This window comes from Phocoena sinus, chromosome 1 (assembly GCF_008692025.1).
Source record: "Phocoena sinus isolate mPhoSin1 chromosome 1, mPhoSin1.pri, whole genome shotgun sequence".
Classification (NCBI taxonomy): Eukaryota; Metazoa; Chordata; class Mammalia; order Artiodactyla; family Phocoenidae; genus Phocoena; species Phocoena sinus.
Window position 1 is genome coordinate 93,432,013 of NC_045763.1, and position 19,380 is coordinate 93,451,392.

The 19,380-nt window shown below is 32.5% G+C and overlaps 1 long non-coding RNA gene across 1 annotated transcript; it reads right to left on the reverse strand.

Annotated features, from left to right (window-relative positions):
- Positions 1-291: 291 nt before the first annotated feature.
- Positions 292-15,582, reverse strand: LOC116748344. The gene is made up of 3 exons (XR_004348264.1): positions 15,570-15,582; positions 9,030-9,033; positions 292-374 (listed from the first exon to the last, which is right to left on the reverse strand). It is a non-coding gene; the product is annotated as an uncharacterized LOC116748344 (long non-coding RNA).
- Positions 15,583-19,380: the final 3,798 nt, after the last annotated feature.

The window sequence follows — 19,380 nt, forward strand, 5'->3', positions numbered from 1 at the left end:
TGAATTTTCAATGAACTGTCTTATTTAAACCTTATAGCAAACTCCCTAGCTGCAGTTAATGGGCCAGGAGGATTTACTTCATCTGAACCAGTTCAAGCAGATTCTTTCATTTGGATATTTGGAATTGGTGTGGGACAAATTGCAGGAGCAAAGGATAAAATCTAGTGGGCCTGCCACCAGATGCTGTGGCCTCCTTATATTTTTCCTGTGTGCAAGGAGAATTAAATAATGGATGCTGGGGGAAAATAATTAGGCAATCATAGAAGAGAAGCAAAAATAAAATGCATTTTTCTGGCAATTTCAGCATCATTCCATTCCTGATCCCTGTTGGTCACTCGTGATGGAGTAGAGACCACTTCCTTCATCCCTCTGGGCTGAAGAAATTTTGGCTACCCAGGTGGACATGAGAGCAGCTCAGGTAGCTCAGGATGAGGAAATTGCTAGACTTCTAATGGCTGAAGAAAAGAAAGCATACAAGAAAGCCAGGGAACGGGAGAAATCATCTTTGGACAAAAGAAAGCATGACCCCGAGTAGAAGTCCAAGACAGCTAAATCAGCACACTCAAAGTCAAAAGAGAGTGATGAACATCACCATTCTAAGAATGACAGGCCAGCACGGCCACCACCTACCGAGACAGAGGCTGAGGATTTGGATTACACTCATTTTACAAACCAGCATAATTCCACACGTCATTTCTCAAAGTCAGAATCTTCTTATAAAGGTTTCCATTATAAGCCGTAAAAACCTAAGAACCTGCCTTGAAAACGGACTCACTGTAGCAAAATTACTGGATGATACAGAATGCATTCCATGCTTATATTTTTCTCCTATATTTTGTATTCCTCAGATTTATCCTCATGTGTTTTTTAGACCATAAATAATTTTCATTCATTTAAAAAAATAAAATGCATTAAGAGAGAATAGCCTGAGTTCTGGATTTCTGATGATTTTCTAGTTCCTGCCATTTATGAAACTCTACTGTACTTGAATTATACAAGATATTTCAGTATATGCTTTCCTTCCTTACATTAGCTTGAATTCTGTTATCTGCAGTCCACAAAACTTTGACTGAAGCTAATATTTTGATCTACTGTTTCATATGTACATAAAATCATAAATAAAGCACTTCTCCCATCATTTCAAATTACTGAGCTTTGTGTCCCAATGTAGATTTCAGTTAATCAGCCCAACCAAGAGTTATGACAACAAGAACAACAAAACGAAAATGGTCGATATACCTAGAATATATTCATTGTTCATTAATGCATTGGGGATCTTGCATAAATCACCACTTTTTGTATGTTAGTTTCTTAAACTGTCCAAGTAGATAAGATTACATAAGTAGTTGCAATTATGCCTAGGCTTGTCAGATGATTACACAAAGGTGTTTTAAGAATTTCCTGAAGGGGCTAAGTGGGTAAGGAAAGTGAGTGGGTGGGGTGTTTTGTCCTTTGAAAAGCCCTGTTTTTACACACACACACACACACACACATTCACACACACTTTCACACACATAAACTTACACATAAACATGTACTTGTAAATTCTGTGTGAAAAAAATTTATTGCTTTAATAAAATTTAAAAACCATTGATTTTGTAAATCTAAAATATTTTGTTACTAACATTCTGTGATATTAAGAGCATAGATACATGTAACCAAGTGCAGTGTACATATAACCCATATGATTGGGAAGAGAAGTTTTAAGGAACAAAACAGAGGCTAGTCCTCACCAGTGGGAATCTTTAAGTCTAAATCTCTTCTTTTCAGTTAGGAACAGGCTTTGAAATTAGAAACAGAAATCCAAGAGTAGCTGGAGAGTTTGTTCAGGTCTTGAAGAAGTGTAAATTATCTAAGATCTGTGACCAGGAGTAGTTCTGAAAATAAAAAATGTTCTGTTTCTTTTGACTTCAATATATTTTTTTTCCAACTAAGACCCAGAGTTACCTGGCCATGAAAATGTATACTTTTTTCATAGGTTTCAAAGGGCGAACAGTGGTAAAAAGAAAGTAAAAGTAGCTGCAGAGTATTTTACAGTTAAGATAGCGAGTGCTTCTGTAAGATAATTGGATACTGAAATAGAAAAGTATCTCTTTTCCCTTTCAAACTTAATACTATTAAAAATAATTAATACAACAACTAGAACAATGAGAATGGTATAGGTCATTAAGAATATGAGTTATCCAAAGGAAAAAAATGATAGTATGGAGAGACAACATGATAGAAAACAGAATAGGAAGCTCCAGGAATCAGTTCCTTCACCAAAACAACTATTGAGCTGGTAAGAACTGCCTGAAGAGAATTAAGAGAATGAGAAGACAAGCCACAGACTGAGAGAAAATATTTGTGAAAGATTCATCTGATAAAGGACTTACCCAAAATATACAAAGAACTCTTAAAACTTACCAATAAGAAAACCTAGTTAAGAAATGGACCAAAGACCTTAACAGACTTCTCACCAAAAAAGATGTACAGATGGCAAGTAAGCATATGAAAAGATGCTCTACACCATATGTCATCAGGGAAACGCAAATTAAAATGAGATACCACTACATACCTAGTAGAATGGCCAAAATGGCCAAAATCTAGAACACCAATATCACAAAATGATGGCAAGGATATGGAGCAACAGGATCTCATCTTCATTGCTGGTAGAATGCAAAATGGTATAGTCACTTTGGAAGACAGTTTGGCAGTTTCTTACAAAATTAAACATTTTACCAGATAATCCAGGATTTGTTCCCCTTGATATTTTTATCCAAAAGAATTGAAAACGTATGTCCACACAGAAACCTGCACATGGATGTTTATAGAAGCATTATTTATAGTTGCCAAAACTTGGAAGCAGCTAAAGGTGTCCTTCAGTAGGTAAATGCATAAGTAAACTGCAGCACATCCAGACAGTGGAATATTATTTCTCAGTAAAACAAAATGTGCTAGCAATCTATCAAAAGACATGAATGAAGGAATCTTAAATGCATAATAGTATGTTTAAAAAGCCAATCTGTAAAGGCTTTCATAATACATGATTCCAAGTATATGACAGTATGGAAAAGGCAAAACTACAGAGACAGTAGAAAGATCAGGGGGTGGGCATTAGGGGACGAATAATAGAGCACAGAAGATTTTTATGGCAGTGAAAATACACCGTATGATACTATAATGATGGATTCATTGCATTACACATTTGTCCAAACCCACAGAATTTACAACAAGAGTGAACCCTAATGTAAACTATAGAATTTAGGTTTATGATGTGTCAGTGTAGGTTCATCTGTTGTAACAGTGTACTGCTCTGTTGCAGTATGTTGCTAAGACAGAGTCTCTGCATGTGTGGGGGTAGGAGGTAATGGGAAATCTCTGTACCTTCCTCTTCATTTTGCTGTGGACCTAAAACTGCTCTAAAATTATAAAGGTTTTTTTAAGAAAAGAAAATAAAGATTATTGGTATAGATAACTACTTAAGTAAATATAAACACTAGTATATTTTATTTTTGATATGTAACTCCTCTTTCTTGTTTCCTGTATTGTTTTTAAGCAAGTGCATACAACAATAAATATGTTACTGCACAAAAATAGAGTGGTAGAATTTGTGACAAATAAAAACTAACAACATAAAGGTGGTAGCAGAATTGGATAGGAGCAGCGTTAATGTATTCTATTAAAGATACTTTGGTATCAATTCAAAATAAGTTGTTATAAAGTTAAAATGTGAACTGTAATCTTCATGGTAACCACTAAGAAAATAACTCAAAGAATATAAAGTAAAGGAAATGAAGAGGTGATTAAAATGGTACACTGGAAAAAAATTTTTAAACTTCAAAAGAAGGCAATATTGGAAAAATTGAAGAATAAAAATATGTAACAATAATAAATGGCAGAAACAATTACTCCATTATTAGTAATTACTTTAAATATAAACAGATTAAACTTACCAATTAATTTACAGATATTGTAAGAATGGAAGAAAACAACAACCATGATCCGACCAAGTGATGCTTGCAAGAGACTAACATTCAACCAAAAGATACAAAGAGGATAAAAGTGAAAGAATGGAAAAAGATATTTCATACAAATAGTAACCAAAAATGAACCAGGATGGCTTTACTACTCTCAGAAAATATCAATTTTAAGACAAAAAATTTAGAAGAGGTAAAGCGGTACATTTTATATTGATGACAGAGTCAGTTCATCAAGAAGGGATATCAAGCATAAACATACACACATCTAACAGTAAAGCCTCAAAATATTTGAAGTAAAAATTCACCGAATTGAAGGGAAAAATAGACACTTCTCAATAATAGTTGGAGACTTTAAACTCCACCATCAATAATGGATAAAACATCTAGAGTGAAGATCAATAAGGAAATAGAGAACTCGAACAATACTCTAAAAACAACTAGACCTAATAATATACAGAAACACTCCACCTAACAATCGATTACACATTCTTGTTAACTACACATGGAACATCTTCCAGAATAAAGCAAATTTTAGGCCATCAAATAATTTTCAATAAACTTAAAAAGACTGAAGTAATAGAAAGTTCCATGTCTTGACTGCAATGGAATAAACCTAGAAAGAAATAAAAGAAAGGAAACTGGAATATTTACAAATATGTGGAAATTAAACAGCATACTCTCAACCAACCAATAGGTCAAAGAAGAATCACTAAGGAAACTATAATATACTTTGAAATGAATAAAAATGAAAACACATCATACCAAAACTTATGGGATGCAGCAAACTACTAAAAGGACATCTATAGCTTTTATATATTTATTATTATTTATTTATATATATTTATACTTATTTATATTTATTATCTATATTAATAAGAAGAAAGATCTCAAATTAGCAACCTGCCTTTATACCTAAAGAGGTAGAAATATAAGGGCAAACCAACATAAAGTCATCAGAATGAAGAAAATAATAAATATTGCAGTAGAGATAAACAAAATAGAGAATAGAAAACAATAGAATCAATGAAACCAAAATTTATTTCTTTTCATTATTAAAATGAACAGATGTTTAGCCAAACTCACTAATGAAGAGAGAGAGAGACACCCAAATAACTAAAATTGGATATGAAAAAAAGGAATATTACTCTCCATTTTACAGAAACTAAAAGGATCATAAGAGAATACTATAATCTGTTATAAACCAACAGATTATACATTCAAGGTAAAATGGACACATTTCTTGACATACTTCCCAATTGCCTTTTAGCAGAAATGGAGAAGTCAGTCCTCAAATTCACATGGAGCTGCAGTGGGCCTCCAATAGCTAAAACAATTTTGAAAAAGAATAAAAAAAATTGGAGGAATTATGCTTCCGGATTTCAAAACTCACAACAAAGCTAAAATAATCAGAACAGTGTTATACTGGTACAAAGATAGACATGTAGACCAGTTGAATGGACTTGACGGTATAGAACTAAACCCGAATATGTATCACTAATTGATGAGTCACCAAGCCTATTCAGTGGAGAAAGAATAGTCTTGTCAACATATGATGCTGGGACAACTGGATATCTACATGCAAAAGAATGAAGTTATATCACTCCATATACAGTAATTAATTGAAAGTGCATCAACAATGTAAGAGCTAAAATTCTTAAATACTATTAGGAAAAATAGGAGTAAATCTTTATGATCTCTGATTTGGCAATGAATTCTTGATTTGACAATGAAAGCATGATCAACTAAAGAAAAAAAATTGGACATTAAAGGACTTGATAACATTTTAGTGAGATGGACAAGGGAAAAGGAAGAGTCAAATTTGATCTCAGCATTTTGAGGGGTTTACTCTTTGTGTTCTACACTCTATGAGTCTTGACAAATAATGAGATGTTACCACCATTATAATATCATGTAGAATAGTTTCACTACTCTAAAATTCCCCTCTGCTTAACCTATTCATCCTTCTCTGCCTGCTCTGAAACCAAGGTAATCTGTTCATTTTACTATCTCTGTAGTTTTGCCTTTTCCAGAATGCTTTGTAACTGGAATCATATGGTATATAGCCTTTTCAGATTCACTTCTTTCAGTTAGCAGTTTGCATTTGTTTCCTCCATGCCTTTTAGGTCACTTTTAAGAGCTCTTTCTATATTATAGTTTTAGTTCAGTGGCTGTCATCTGTGCTTCATAGAGTTTTGTCCATATATTATTAATTATTTATGAATTTATTGATTTTATTTTAGTATCTTTGGTTAACCAACATTTTTCAAAATATTTTTAGTCAATTAGATCAAATTAATATCTAGATTTATCTAACTTGCTTAACGTTCTCAAACAACTATGTGAAATTTCTTAGAGTTTACTAAAATTATTTAACATGTTTAACATTTGTTTAATCTAATTGAAAACTTTTGTAAATGTAGTAATACAGTGATCAAAATTAATATTTTCCTAAATGTACCAGGCTTATCTATAACATAATTTATCACTTTCTCATTAATTATGCCCAGTTTTGTCAAATATCAAATTTATACACATATTAAAAATTATTTCTGTAATCTTAAAGGGGAAAGGCTAAATGATAGATAACTGAAAAATATATATGGAAAATTAAAAATCAAAGACAGGTAGAATCAGACAAATCACCAAATAGATAATTTTAGATAATCAATCCAGTGAATTATTGATTCAGGTATTCTGCTTTTTACATTTAGATATTATGTTTCACTGACCAGTTTCCCTTTGCCTTCATAGAGAGTATTATAACTGAAAGTCATTTGCCTACACTGGTAACTAAATAAAAATTCTAGTGCTACACCTGGAAAAGACTAGAGGAGAGAGATATGGAATCGAGGGGCACAATGTTCTCATAAAGATATAAATTTATAAATACATTTATGAAAATATCTTCCAGAATATAGTTAATATTAAAAAATCTTATAATCATGTTTACTTATAAAAAACTATGTTGAACAAGAATGTTGTAAAAATAATCAAAAATTTTTGATTAGTGTCATTGCCATACCTAAATTTACCACATGCTTTTCAATCCTTTTCTCTTTATGCCCCCGAATCTTTAGCAGCAGTAGCAAGCCAACCTAGATAGATTGAACATTCTTTTACATTGCATGACGAAGAAAAAATGAAAACTAGTTAACCAAAACCAACGTGTTAACATAAAATAATTTTAGAGAAATGGTCATTCAACTAATGGGCCATTTTAAAATTAGTACAAATTGAACAGTTACTGAACTAACTGGCAAGAATTAACTTGCATCAATGAAAGTTGCTCTAACAATCCCATAAACATAATCTCATAGCACTTAAGTGGAAAGGAATTCATAGGGATGCAGAGGAGTACCACAAAATAAGACAGCCAATAAAAAAGATATAAATCTTTTATAAATTTGTTATAAATCTGTATTTACCTAAAAAAAAAAGACATGAAATATATAAGCCAAATTGCACAAACTGAAAGAGCCACAAAAAGGTGGTGATATATTTTAAAAGGATTTAATCAGAAACTGGTAAGTAAAGCTGACAGTTTTTCTAAGGATTCAGAGGATTTAAACAATATAATAAATATAATTAATTTAAAATATATTTTAGAAGCTTTTGTCCAAAAATCATTACAAATTGAGCATCTACAGAATGAATGAAATAAACTATAAAATAAGACACTATCTGAAAGACATATTCTCTGACTAAAAATGCCGTATAATAAGAAAGTAACCATTAAGCAAAGTCTAAATACGTCATGGATTAATAGAAAATTACATTGGATGCTGAAATATTTAGCAATGAATGACGGGGGAGACATTATATAATATAAAAACTTGTGTATTACAACATAAGTGGAACATTAAAAGAAATGTAATTATAATTTTAAATCCATTAATTTAAAAATATTTAAAATGAGTTCAGTTTTTAAATCATAGGTTATTAAATAATAGCTGTATTAACCTTTTTTAAATAAAAGGTAGTAATAAAATATTGAAATGGAATAAAATAAGGCTCAAAAATATCAAAAGATGATTTTACGAAACAACAAATAAAACAGACATTCATATAGCAAGATGAGAGTGATCAAAAACAAAGAGAAGACAAAAATAAACAACATTATGAGAAATATGCCCACATAACAGGCAAGGTATTAACATCCACAATAAAAAATCTAATAAAATATGTGAGGAACTACAACTCAGTCAAAAATTGAGCAAAGGAAAAAGGTAGGAAATCTATATGGGGAATAAAAACCTTTTGAAAATAGGAACTCTTGAAGTGCTTGTGGGAGGGTAAATTTTTTGTAAAACCACCTTACCACCTTGGAGTGCTGCTTAGCAATTGTGCAAATCTCCATATACTGATTCAAATTACAAATATATGCTAGAGACATTTGGTGGATTTAAATAAGGAAACATATAAGGATAATCATTTCAGTTTTTTGGTAATTGTAAACCTTTAAAAGGAATCTAAGAATCCATTAGTATGGGACTGGTTAAATTTTTAGATATTTATTCATTATAGATAGTTTTCAAAGCTAATATTGTCCCATGAAAAACAAGTTTCAAGAAAATATAGTTTTTGGAAATTTAATTAAAAATTAAGATATTGTATATGTTATTCATATATATATACATATCTATCTATCTATATATACACACACACACAGATATTAAATGGCTTTATGCATCCAAATTCATGATAGTGGTTGGCTTTAAGGAGGGATGCAAAGGAATAGGATTATGAAGACAAAGTAGGAAAATATTTTTTCCATTAAAATAATCTATATCATATGATTCTTTCTATATGACATTCTGTAAAAGGCAAAACTGTAGATAGTAAAAAGATCATTGGTTGCCAGGGGCTAGGGAGAGAGAGGGATGAATAGCTGAACCATAGAAGATTTTTAGGGCAGTGGAAATACTCTGTATGATACTATGATTGTGAATACATGCTATCCCTATGGTTATTCAAACCTATAGAAAGTATCAATACAACCAGAGTGAAACCTAATGTGAACTATGACTGATGATAATGATGTGTCAGTATAGGTTCAAATCTCTGTACCTTCCTCTCAATTTTACTGTGAACCTAAAACTACTCTAAAAAAAGTTTCTTAAAATTTTTGAAAAATGTAAATTATCTAGGGTGATGTAAGATTTGGTTTATAATTTTGAATAAGCATGATTTCTTCGAGTGAAGTAGAGAGTAACTCAGATGATTACTTCTGGTATTGACCATAACGTCCATCAAACCTTATAAGAAGGAAAATTCTAAAGCTCTTGGCAGCAGTTGTACACTTTCTGATCTTGATGTTTACTAAGCTTGCTGCCTGAGATGTTGTCTCTCCCCAAATAGTAAGGGATCTGCAATGAGCATTTACCCTGGTTTATTGTCCTGCAACTGACTTTTGCTGATTCCAGTGCTTGCCCTTTGGCTAGGGCCTGCTTTACTCACATCTGCATTCTGTGGTCAGATGATGGTACATATGGATATGTATTGTCATGAAGCTAAGCAGAGGAAGACAACCTGGGATAAATAGACAAGTCTGAGACTTAAAGGACAGTTCTTAGGATAAACTTACTCTGATACTCACATTACAGCTATCGTAATTATAAAAAGTAATTAGGCACCACTTCTGCTAATGGCTGTTGTTGGTGTGTGTGTTTAACAGCTTTGTCTACAGGTAAATTATAGCACTGTTTGCATGTTTATCAGTGCCTGTTTTCTATCAGTCTGTTGAAGCAGCCTCCACTTCACGTTTGTATTCCTCTCTATATGGTATTTGTTATGTTGTTTTACCTTAAGCCAAAAAATAAATTAAAAAAAAGTCCAAAGTACAAGTCGAGGACACCTGATTTGTTATCTTGGTGTTCTAAGGGGTTTCTTTTAGTAGTTTGTTAATAATATATCAATCTCAAGTAGAGTGTGATTCAAGACTTCAATGATCTGGGTAAATCTGGATGTATGCAACAGGGAAAAAAAAACCCACAGAAGGGTTATGATAGGAGATAGAGCCAGAGGAAATCTCACGGTTTACTGTCCTCTCTTAACTGTTGTACTACGCCACTATAAACGCACTATATAAGAATGGTATTTTTCATAATCTGCAATATTTAACAAAGGTAATTTCATGTTTTTTCTGCTTGTGTGCATACCTAATTCCTGCATTACCATGAATTTTTCTTTTAAAAACTCAACTACCTTCTTTTTTGCTTCATATAGCATTCTTTATTTGTCCTTTTCTTTATTTTGACGGTCCTATAGAGTAATGCAATCATAAGAAAAATGTATAGCTTAAAATCGTGGTTTGTCATTGGAAAACTAGCATGAGACACATAATAAGAGAATTCTCAGTAGGAACTTAGATGAACTGAGGGAGGCTTCTGCTTAGCTGACAATATTTAGGTTGTTGTCTGTTTTGTAATTTAAATTCCTCCTGCAGTTCTCTAAAGGACAGTAATTTAGATATATCATTTAAACTTCTACTGTCACACTGTCTTGCCATAGTTATTCAAGTTGAAGTGAAAAATTACTCCCCAGCTATTCTTAACCTGATATTTTATCAAATAAAGGAATATATGAATTGTTCTAGGGAGCATTTAAATAATAAATGAAAAGAATTCCAGATGAATACATTGTCCTTTTAAGTTAGAAAGGTTTCCTTTCTCAAAGGAGCAATTAAGATGCCAAGGCGTCTCCATGTTGACTTATTAGTGTCACCAAAAGGAAGTAAATTGTTGGACAAATAACAAAGAAAATAGACATATGATCCTCATGTGAATTATTCATGCTCAGTAGATGTATTAGTTTCTGTTGAAATGTAAAGAACTATATATAGAAACACACACACATACTGCCACACTCAACACTTTAATAAATATTATTTGCCTGTAACATATTTTATACTAGTACAATTATGAATAAAAAAGAATTTAGAAACTAGGAATCTTAAGAAGGACCAGTCTGGCTCTCACTGGAACGTAATGTGAAATAAAAGTAGTAGGAACTCAATAGGAACTTGAAATAAAAGTAATCTGTGCACTCTTCCAATCCATCACTCAGATTTTCAACTGATATATCTATAAGGTTTTCTCTTATACTTATTTTTTCTTTCTCCTCCTTTAATATAGAACAGTTAGTAGATTAATAATAAGAACCAAAATACTCATCATCAATCAATTTTTAAAAATCTTTGTTATTAACTAATTTATTATCTTTTATCTTATTCCCTCAGTTAGGAAACATTTGTTTCCCAGAAACTTTGGAAAAGATAATAGCGATTTTTCATCAGACTAGCACAGTTCATAAGACCTGATGATTAAATCCTACTTGGTCTTTTTTCAAATATAGCAACTAAATTGTATGTTATATTGTATCCATTATCAGTTTCTGCGAAGAAGTATCAGGTATCCTTGAAAACAATTCAGGCTTTGAAATCGAATGTACCTGATTTAGTCTCAGTTCTCTCAATGTCTGCCCATATGAGCATAGGCAATAATTTCCGATCTTTAACTTCTTCAACTAGATTTTGGAGGAGAAAATCTTTTTTTATGTTTATAATTTCATTTATTATTGAGGTATAATTGACATAACATTATATTAGTTTCAGATATACAAAATAATATTTCAATATTTGTATACATTGTGGAATGATCAGCGTAATATTGATGTCTAGTTAACATTTGTTGCCTTATATAGTTAACCCCCCAAATTTTTTTTCCTGTGATGAGAACTTTCAAGATTTACTCTCTAGCAACTTTCAAATATGTAATAGAGTATTATTAACTATGGTCACCATCCTGTACATTACTTCACCATGACTTATTTACTTTATAACTGAGAGTTTGTATCTTGACCCCCTTCACCCATTTGTAATTTAAATTCCTCCTGCAGTTCTCTAAAGGACAGTAATTTAGATGTATCATTTAAACTGTTACTGTCACACTGTCTTCCCACAATTATTCAGGTTGAAGTGAAAAATTACTTACCCTTCAGCCTCTGGCAATCACCAGTCTGTTCTCTGTATCTATGAGCTTTTTGTTTGTGTTTTTGTTTTCAGATTCCACATATAAGTGAGATCATACAGTACTTGTCTTTCTCTATCTGACTTATTTCACTTAGCGTAATTCCCTCAAAGTCCATCCATGTTGTTGCAAATGGCAAGATTTCATTCTTTTTATGGCCGAATAATATTATATTATATATGTATATGCCAAAATGTCTTTATCCATTGCTCCATCGATGGACACTTAGGTTGTTTCCAGGTCTTGGCTATTGTAAATAATGCTGTGGGGCTTCCCTGGTGGCACAGTGGTTGAAAGTCCGCCTGCCGATGCAGGGGACACATGTTCATGCCCCGGTCCAGGAGGATCCCACATGCCGCGGATCGGCTGGGCCCGTGAGCTATGGCCGCTGGGCCTGCACGTCCGGAGCCTGTGCTCCGCAGCGGAAGAGGCCACAACAGTGAGAGGCCCACGTACTGCAAAATAATAATAATAATAATAATAATAATAATAAAATAATGCTGCGATGAACATGGGGCATAGATCTTTTTAAGTTAGTGTTTTTATTTTCTTCAGATAAATACCCAGGAGTGGAATTGCTGGATCATTCTATGGTAGTTATATTTTTAATTTTTTGAGGAATCTTTGTACCGTTTTCTATAGTGGCTGCACCAATTTCCATTCCCACCAGCAGTGCACAAGGAGTTCCCTTTTCCTCTACATCCTCGCCAACACTTGTTATTTCCTGTCATCTTGGTAACTGCATTTCTAAAAGGTGGGAGGTAATATCTCACTGTGGTTTTGACTTGCATTTCCCTGAGGATTAGTGATGTTGAGCAACTTTTCATGTACCTGTTGGCTATCTGTATGTCTTTTTTGGAAAAATATCTATTCAGATCTTCTGCCTATTTTTTAATCGAATTGTTGTTTTGCTGTTAGGTTGTATGAGTTCTTTGTATATATTGGATGTTAACCCCTTACCAGATATATGATTTGCAGAAATTTTCTCCCACTTAGCAGGTTGCTTTTTCCTTTTATTGATAGTTTTCTTTGCTGTGCAGAAGCTTTTTAGTATGAGGCAGTACTGCTTGTCTATTTTTCTTTTGTTGCTTTTGCTTTTGATGTCAGATTAAAAAATCATTGCCAAGGCCTATGTCAAGAAGCTTACTGCCTAAGTTTTCTTCTAGGAATTTTATGTTTTCAGGTCTTACATTTAAGTCTTTAATCGATTTTGAGTTAATTTTTGTGTATGGTGTAAGATAGTCACCCAGTTTCATTCTCTGGCATGTAGCTGTCTAGTTTTCCCAACACCATTTATTAAAGATACAGTGCTTTCTCCATTGTACATTCTTGATTCCTTTGTCATAAATTAATTAACCACATATGTGTGGGTAAAAAATCTTAAAGCATTCTTTAAGTTTATGTGATAATTATTAATAATAAAATAAGTTAATCACCTGATAAAAGTAAGCAGTCCCAATAGTTCATAATATCATTATTGCTTTCTATTATTTTCACTTCAGTCATTGTCTTTTTTCTCCCGTGAAAAGAGTTATTTGTTTGCTTTAGTCAAATATTTAATTAGAACCCTCCTTACCATGGGCAATTTCCCCAACTCTTTATGACCTGGTGTCCCTATAATAGGACAATTTTAATACCTCTCTCACATTAGGACCAATATACCCACTTTGCCTGAAATACGATTGGCTATATTGTCTGACTTATTTATTGAAAATGTATTAACAAATGATTATATATGATGTCATCTCTTTCCTAGGTACTTGGATCTCTGTTAAAATGGAGACCTTCTGGATCATTCAAATGGTAGGAATTTCAGGGTTATTCCTTTTAAGGTCTTTTTAAATTTTCCTTTGTGTAGTGAAAGTCCTAACTCGTCATTTTTAGTTAATATCTCATATTGCTGAAAAAAATACATAAGCAGCTAGCTGGTAAGGTTATCTCCCACAAAGATCTCTTCCATCTCTGGGACTGATGATTCAAATGGGACATAAAGATGTCGGTACATTTGTGTTACCACTAGAATGTTTAAATTTTGTCTCAAAATCAATCTCATGGGCTTTATTCACATATTGACGTTTCGTTGGTTAATGCCCTAAATTGTCCCTGAAAAGTTGCATCTAATGTATGGCAGGATTACAGGACACTAAAACACAGGACACTAAAACACTACTACTACCTTTGCCTTTAAAGGAGTTGATAATGCAGTTGATTATTTTAGTTAAGACTATTGTGAGAATAGTATTGGATAATATTGGGTTGGGTAAAAAGTTCATTTGGGTTTTTCTGTAACGTCTTATGGAAAACCCAAATGACCTTTTTGGCCAACCCAATAAATACTCACATTTAAATTTGGAAATTATTAACCTTAATTAAAAATTCATTCCATTTTATTCTTCCTAAATTGTTGTAGTATATGCAAACTTGATATTGGTCAGTGTTAAAACATTGTTGTTGCATAAATATATCTGTAAAAAAATATTATTTCTCAATCTTGTAAAATGCAAAAAATGCCTTCTAGACTGTACACCTCCATCATCAAATAGAGTTGGGACTCAAAAGTATTAATAATTGCACAGTATATTCCTAAATCTGTTGATACAGTTCATAGGCATATGACAGCATTTAAGTTATGTCATACCAATCTTTTATGTGCTGAATAAAATTTGGCTAGGAGGATGTGTTACAATTTTCTATTATAAGTGGATTTGTGAATTTCTTATAAGTTTGTGGGTTTTATCTGTATTTTTTCTTTGTATAATTTGACTATATTTTAGTTACATATATATATGACTCTTTTAAAATATTACTTTGTATACCCTGACTTTTCTTAGTATGTATTTTCCTACTTGATATTTTTGTCTTAATTTTTTATTATAAATATTGAGGCACAAGAATTTTCTTGGGAGGGAGATTCCTCTTTTTCAGGTTTTTCTTCTATCCATTAATTTCTACTTATTCTGTGAAGGTGTGCTGAGTTTTATTACTTAAAACAGTACATAGATACAAGGGAAGTGCTCTCATTTTTAATAGATGAGATTATAGTGACTATAGGGATATATTGCAGTTATTATCACCTTAAGTTGTGTTTTTTATTTGCTGTGCTTTTTGTTACTTTTTCCAATTTCTTAATTTGTAGGATTGATAAAGTCCTTTTTATATAGACTTTTTTCTTTAATGGTTTATAAAATACACGTATTAGTTTTTCCATAGCATATTTAATATTTTAGCATGAATATGTTAATTTGTAATTAAAATTAATTAGAATCTTTGGCCTCTTGTAGAATAAAAGTCAGAGGGCAAAGATTTCTCTTTGAACTTCTCTTTTCCTTTTCTATATTATTTATATCTATACTTTCCAGTTTGTTTTGAATGGAAGATTTGCATTATTATTGATTAATTAAGTTAATGTTTAAAATAAATATTATTTGTACCTTCTGATTTGCAATATGAATTTCTTTGTTCACCCTAGCTTCCCCCTCCTTTTTTTAATTTCTGGATTAATTTTTCTACTGAATTAATTTTTCATTGTAATGAATGATAGTCATTAGTAATCCATTTACTCAGGGTCTCTAGATAGTACATTTCTGCATCATTTCCCCAATATGTTGACAGTGTACTCTTTCACTTGAACAACAGTAGAGAGTAACTGAATGCTAATTTACCGTTATTTTCCATTCACTCTGAAGCTATGACTCCAGTGTTTACTGATTCATTCCTGCTTATAACATATCTGCTATTAATTTGATTGTTGTACTTTTTCAGATCAGTCTTTTCTCTTTGATTTTCATATTTGTCTTTATATTTGATGTTCAACTTCACTATGCAATAATTAAGTGATGATTTTTCTAAAATTAACTTAGCTCTGCTAATGTAACCTGATAATGCTTTCAATCTGAGGATTTACATATTATTTAGTGTTAAAAACTATTTAATCGTAGTATTCCTTTATTTTTAAGTAGTCTCCAAATATTCCTTTATCCTCATTGTCAGTATTCCCTCCCTTGATAACTTATTTTAACTATGTGGTGGAGCTATTCATTCTAGCCACAGTTGTTTCTCTTCATGTTTCATTTCACACTGTTTATTCTGCAATTCACTAAATCTTTTTTCAGCTGCGTTGTGTCTAATATTTATTCTGTTAACTGTATGTGAATTTTTATGTGAACATCTGAATATTTTCATTTCTCAGATCTTTTCTTCATACTTATCATTTCTTATTTGTATATTTTCTATTGCTATTTAATGAATTACCAAACTTTACTGGCTGAAAAAAAACATACTTTCATTGTCACAGCTTCTGTGAACCAGGAGTCCTGTCATGGCTTAGCTGGACACTGCTCCAGGTCTTAAAATGCTATGGTCAAGGTGTGGGCCAGCCTGCATTTTCTTTTGGTAACTTGACTGGGGAAGAATATGATTCCAAGTTCATTTAGGTTACTGTCAGGATTCATTTCCTTGTGACTCTATAACTGAGGCCCCCGGATTCTTCTTACTGACCATTGACTTGTGGGCTCCACAAGGTTCTGGAAGCTGCCCACAAGGATCTCACAGAGATCCTTTCACAACATGGAAGCTTACTTCTTCAAGGCCAGCAGGAGAATACCTCTATCACTATCTTTCTCTCCGCAGTGGCTAGGAGTCTTACATAACAAACACAATCATGGGAGTGACATCCCATTATCATTGTCAAGTTCTATTGATTAGAAGCAAGTTACAGATTCCACCTGTACTCCAGGAAGTATACTAAGTGTGACTCATTGAGGGTCACCTATTATGTGTTCACCACATTATTTAATAAATTTCTTTATTCACTGCATGTTTTCTACTCTTCATACTTTGAGACATCCTCAACAATATTCATGGTCCTCTGGGGAATGCCACATATTTCTATCTATTGATGTTTAATATCCTTAATTTTTTGCATTTTCTGTTAAAAAAGGTAATGCTTGTTTGAAAGCTTATGAGCTCTGTAGTTTTTATTTGAAAGTTCATGTTATATGAGATTATTTTTCTTCGTTGTATTTCATCTTCTTGCATGATATTTCATTTGACTCTTTGCTGTCATCTATGTTGCAGATTCCTGACGTGGGTCTTATGTTAGGAAACTCAGTTTTGTACGACATGAAGAACAGTCTAGCCGCCAAAACTAACTTATCTGTGAGGCACAGGTGGCATAGTACCTAGAGCCTACAATATTCTAGGGGCCTAGGGAAATGTTTTCATTTTAATATCTTTTAAAATCAGAAGAAAAATGAATATAATAAGAAGAAATATATAGCAATGAATTTAGCCTGGCTTATATTCATTTTTATACTAGCATAGTCATAATATATATAAGTTCTAATATATATATTTATATTTTACTGAGGAAGGGACCCACACAGACAAAATTACTAGAACTCATAACAGCCGTGATACTGTCCCACTGGACATTTTAGCCATATATAGTATTGGCTTATACTCTTCTCATTTCCAGAAGGAGAAAAATCAATGTTCTTTGGTACTTGCAGATTGTTTCATTGAACTATTTTAGAACCCCATTCACTTGCTCAGTCCTGGGTCACAGTTTCTATCACCATTTAAGAAATCCAGATCTGATTTCCTGTCTCTCATGAGGCTTGCATTAAAGCCTCTGTCTGTGTATGCCTGTGTAGGCTGATCCTTATTTTCTGTTTTCCAGTGTCACTGGCTTTTTCCATCCATGACTGTCCATTTCTTCTCAGACCCATTATATTAGTTACTGTCTCTTATTTTTTTTCAAGTGTAGCTGTTTGCTTTTTTTCAAGTGGAGCTGTTTGTAGCTGATGTATAGTTAAATCTCTTTTATCTGGCATTTCTATGAATTAGGAGAAAATGTGGGTCACTATGCTTTTGTTCAGTCTGCCATCTTGACAAGTAATCTCATTTGTCTTCCAAAGGAAACAGTTTTACAGTCTTGCTTGTGTCCAAAATAGTATTAAAATCATTTAAAAAGTTATTAGTGACTTCCAAACTAAATGATGTTTTCAAAGTCATTATCTTCAATGATGTTTTTACAGATTTTTATTATTTTAACCTGACTTTAGCACAAGAAGACCCTGAATACAAAAATTTTAAATAAATGAATCAATGACATCTCACACATCTTGTCTGACAAAATAAAGCTGCTGTGTTCTCTATTTCCCCTCTCTTACCACCTAAATTAGTGTGCTGGATCTTCAACATTAGCCACCCTAGATCCATTCACTGCTCTATGTATCTGTTTTTGAGCCAGGAGACTGTCCTATGTACAAAACTGACCCTCTTGCCCTCGATCATCTGATTGAATTTAGCCAATGGCAGGTGCTAGTAGAAGATTGAAGTGAGGAAGTACTCAAAGCATTTATTCCCTAATATCCTTCTCTACTATTACATGAATTGTTAGTGGTTGTGTTCTAAGGCATCTATTATTTTCCTTCAGCCCTTGCCTCTAATTTTAGCTATTGCTCTCTGCACGTTCTGGCAAAGGCATCCCTCTAGGACCTCCTCATTCTTTGTTGGTGTGCCTTAATCCTATCCATACTTTTATAGATGGTCTCTTCATTAAACTCTCTCAATGACCCCATTTACATATGACATTTGTTTCTAGCTTAAAACTATAATTTGTATTATATGGGAGTTTATGTTACATGGGGGTTACAACAAAGCTTTAACCTTAGACTTCTCTTAGTATGTTTAGAGGATAACTTGATAATCTCCTCTATAGCCATAACTTCAACTCTCATCAGGAAGTGGGCAACTTATATAGCTTTACTATGCAAATGATTATCTCTCTAGCACCTCAAATATAATATTTCTAATACTAAATGTTTGTCTAATATTTCTAATACTAAATGTTTGTCTATCTCCATTCATACAAAGATTTAATCTTCCTGAATTCCCTCCCTTGCTATTTGTTGCCAATATCATTCTACCAGAACTCAAACTGATTATTTCTAGCTGGACATTATAATAAAAAGTGAATAATTATTTTAAAATATTTTAATTATTTAAGCTATTTTATATAAAGCTGTCAGATTAACCTTTCTAAATTATAGTTTAGATCTGCATCACATTATATGGTAATCATTAGCATCATGTGGCTATTAAAATGTAAATTAAGATGAAATTAAAACTTACTATTCACACTATCACTGTTTCAACACTTGATAGACATATGCGATCAGTACCTTCCACACTGACTGTATATATGAATATTTCCAGCATTGCAGACAGTTTGGTTGGCTTAGGTCATCACAGTTCTCTTAAAAAGTAATCCATATTTTTTCATTGCCCACTGATTAATTCCAAATACTTTTGTCTGGCATTCTAGGCCACCACAGTCTTTTTATAATTTGCTTATCCTAGGTGATTAGCGAAAGATAAGCTTGGAA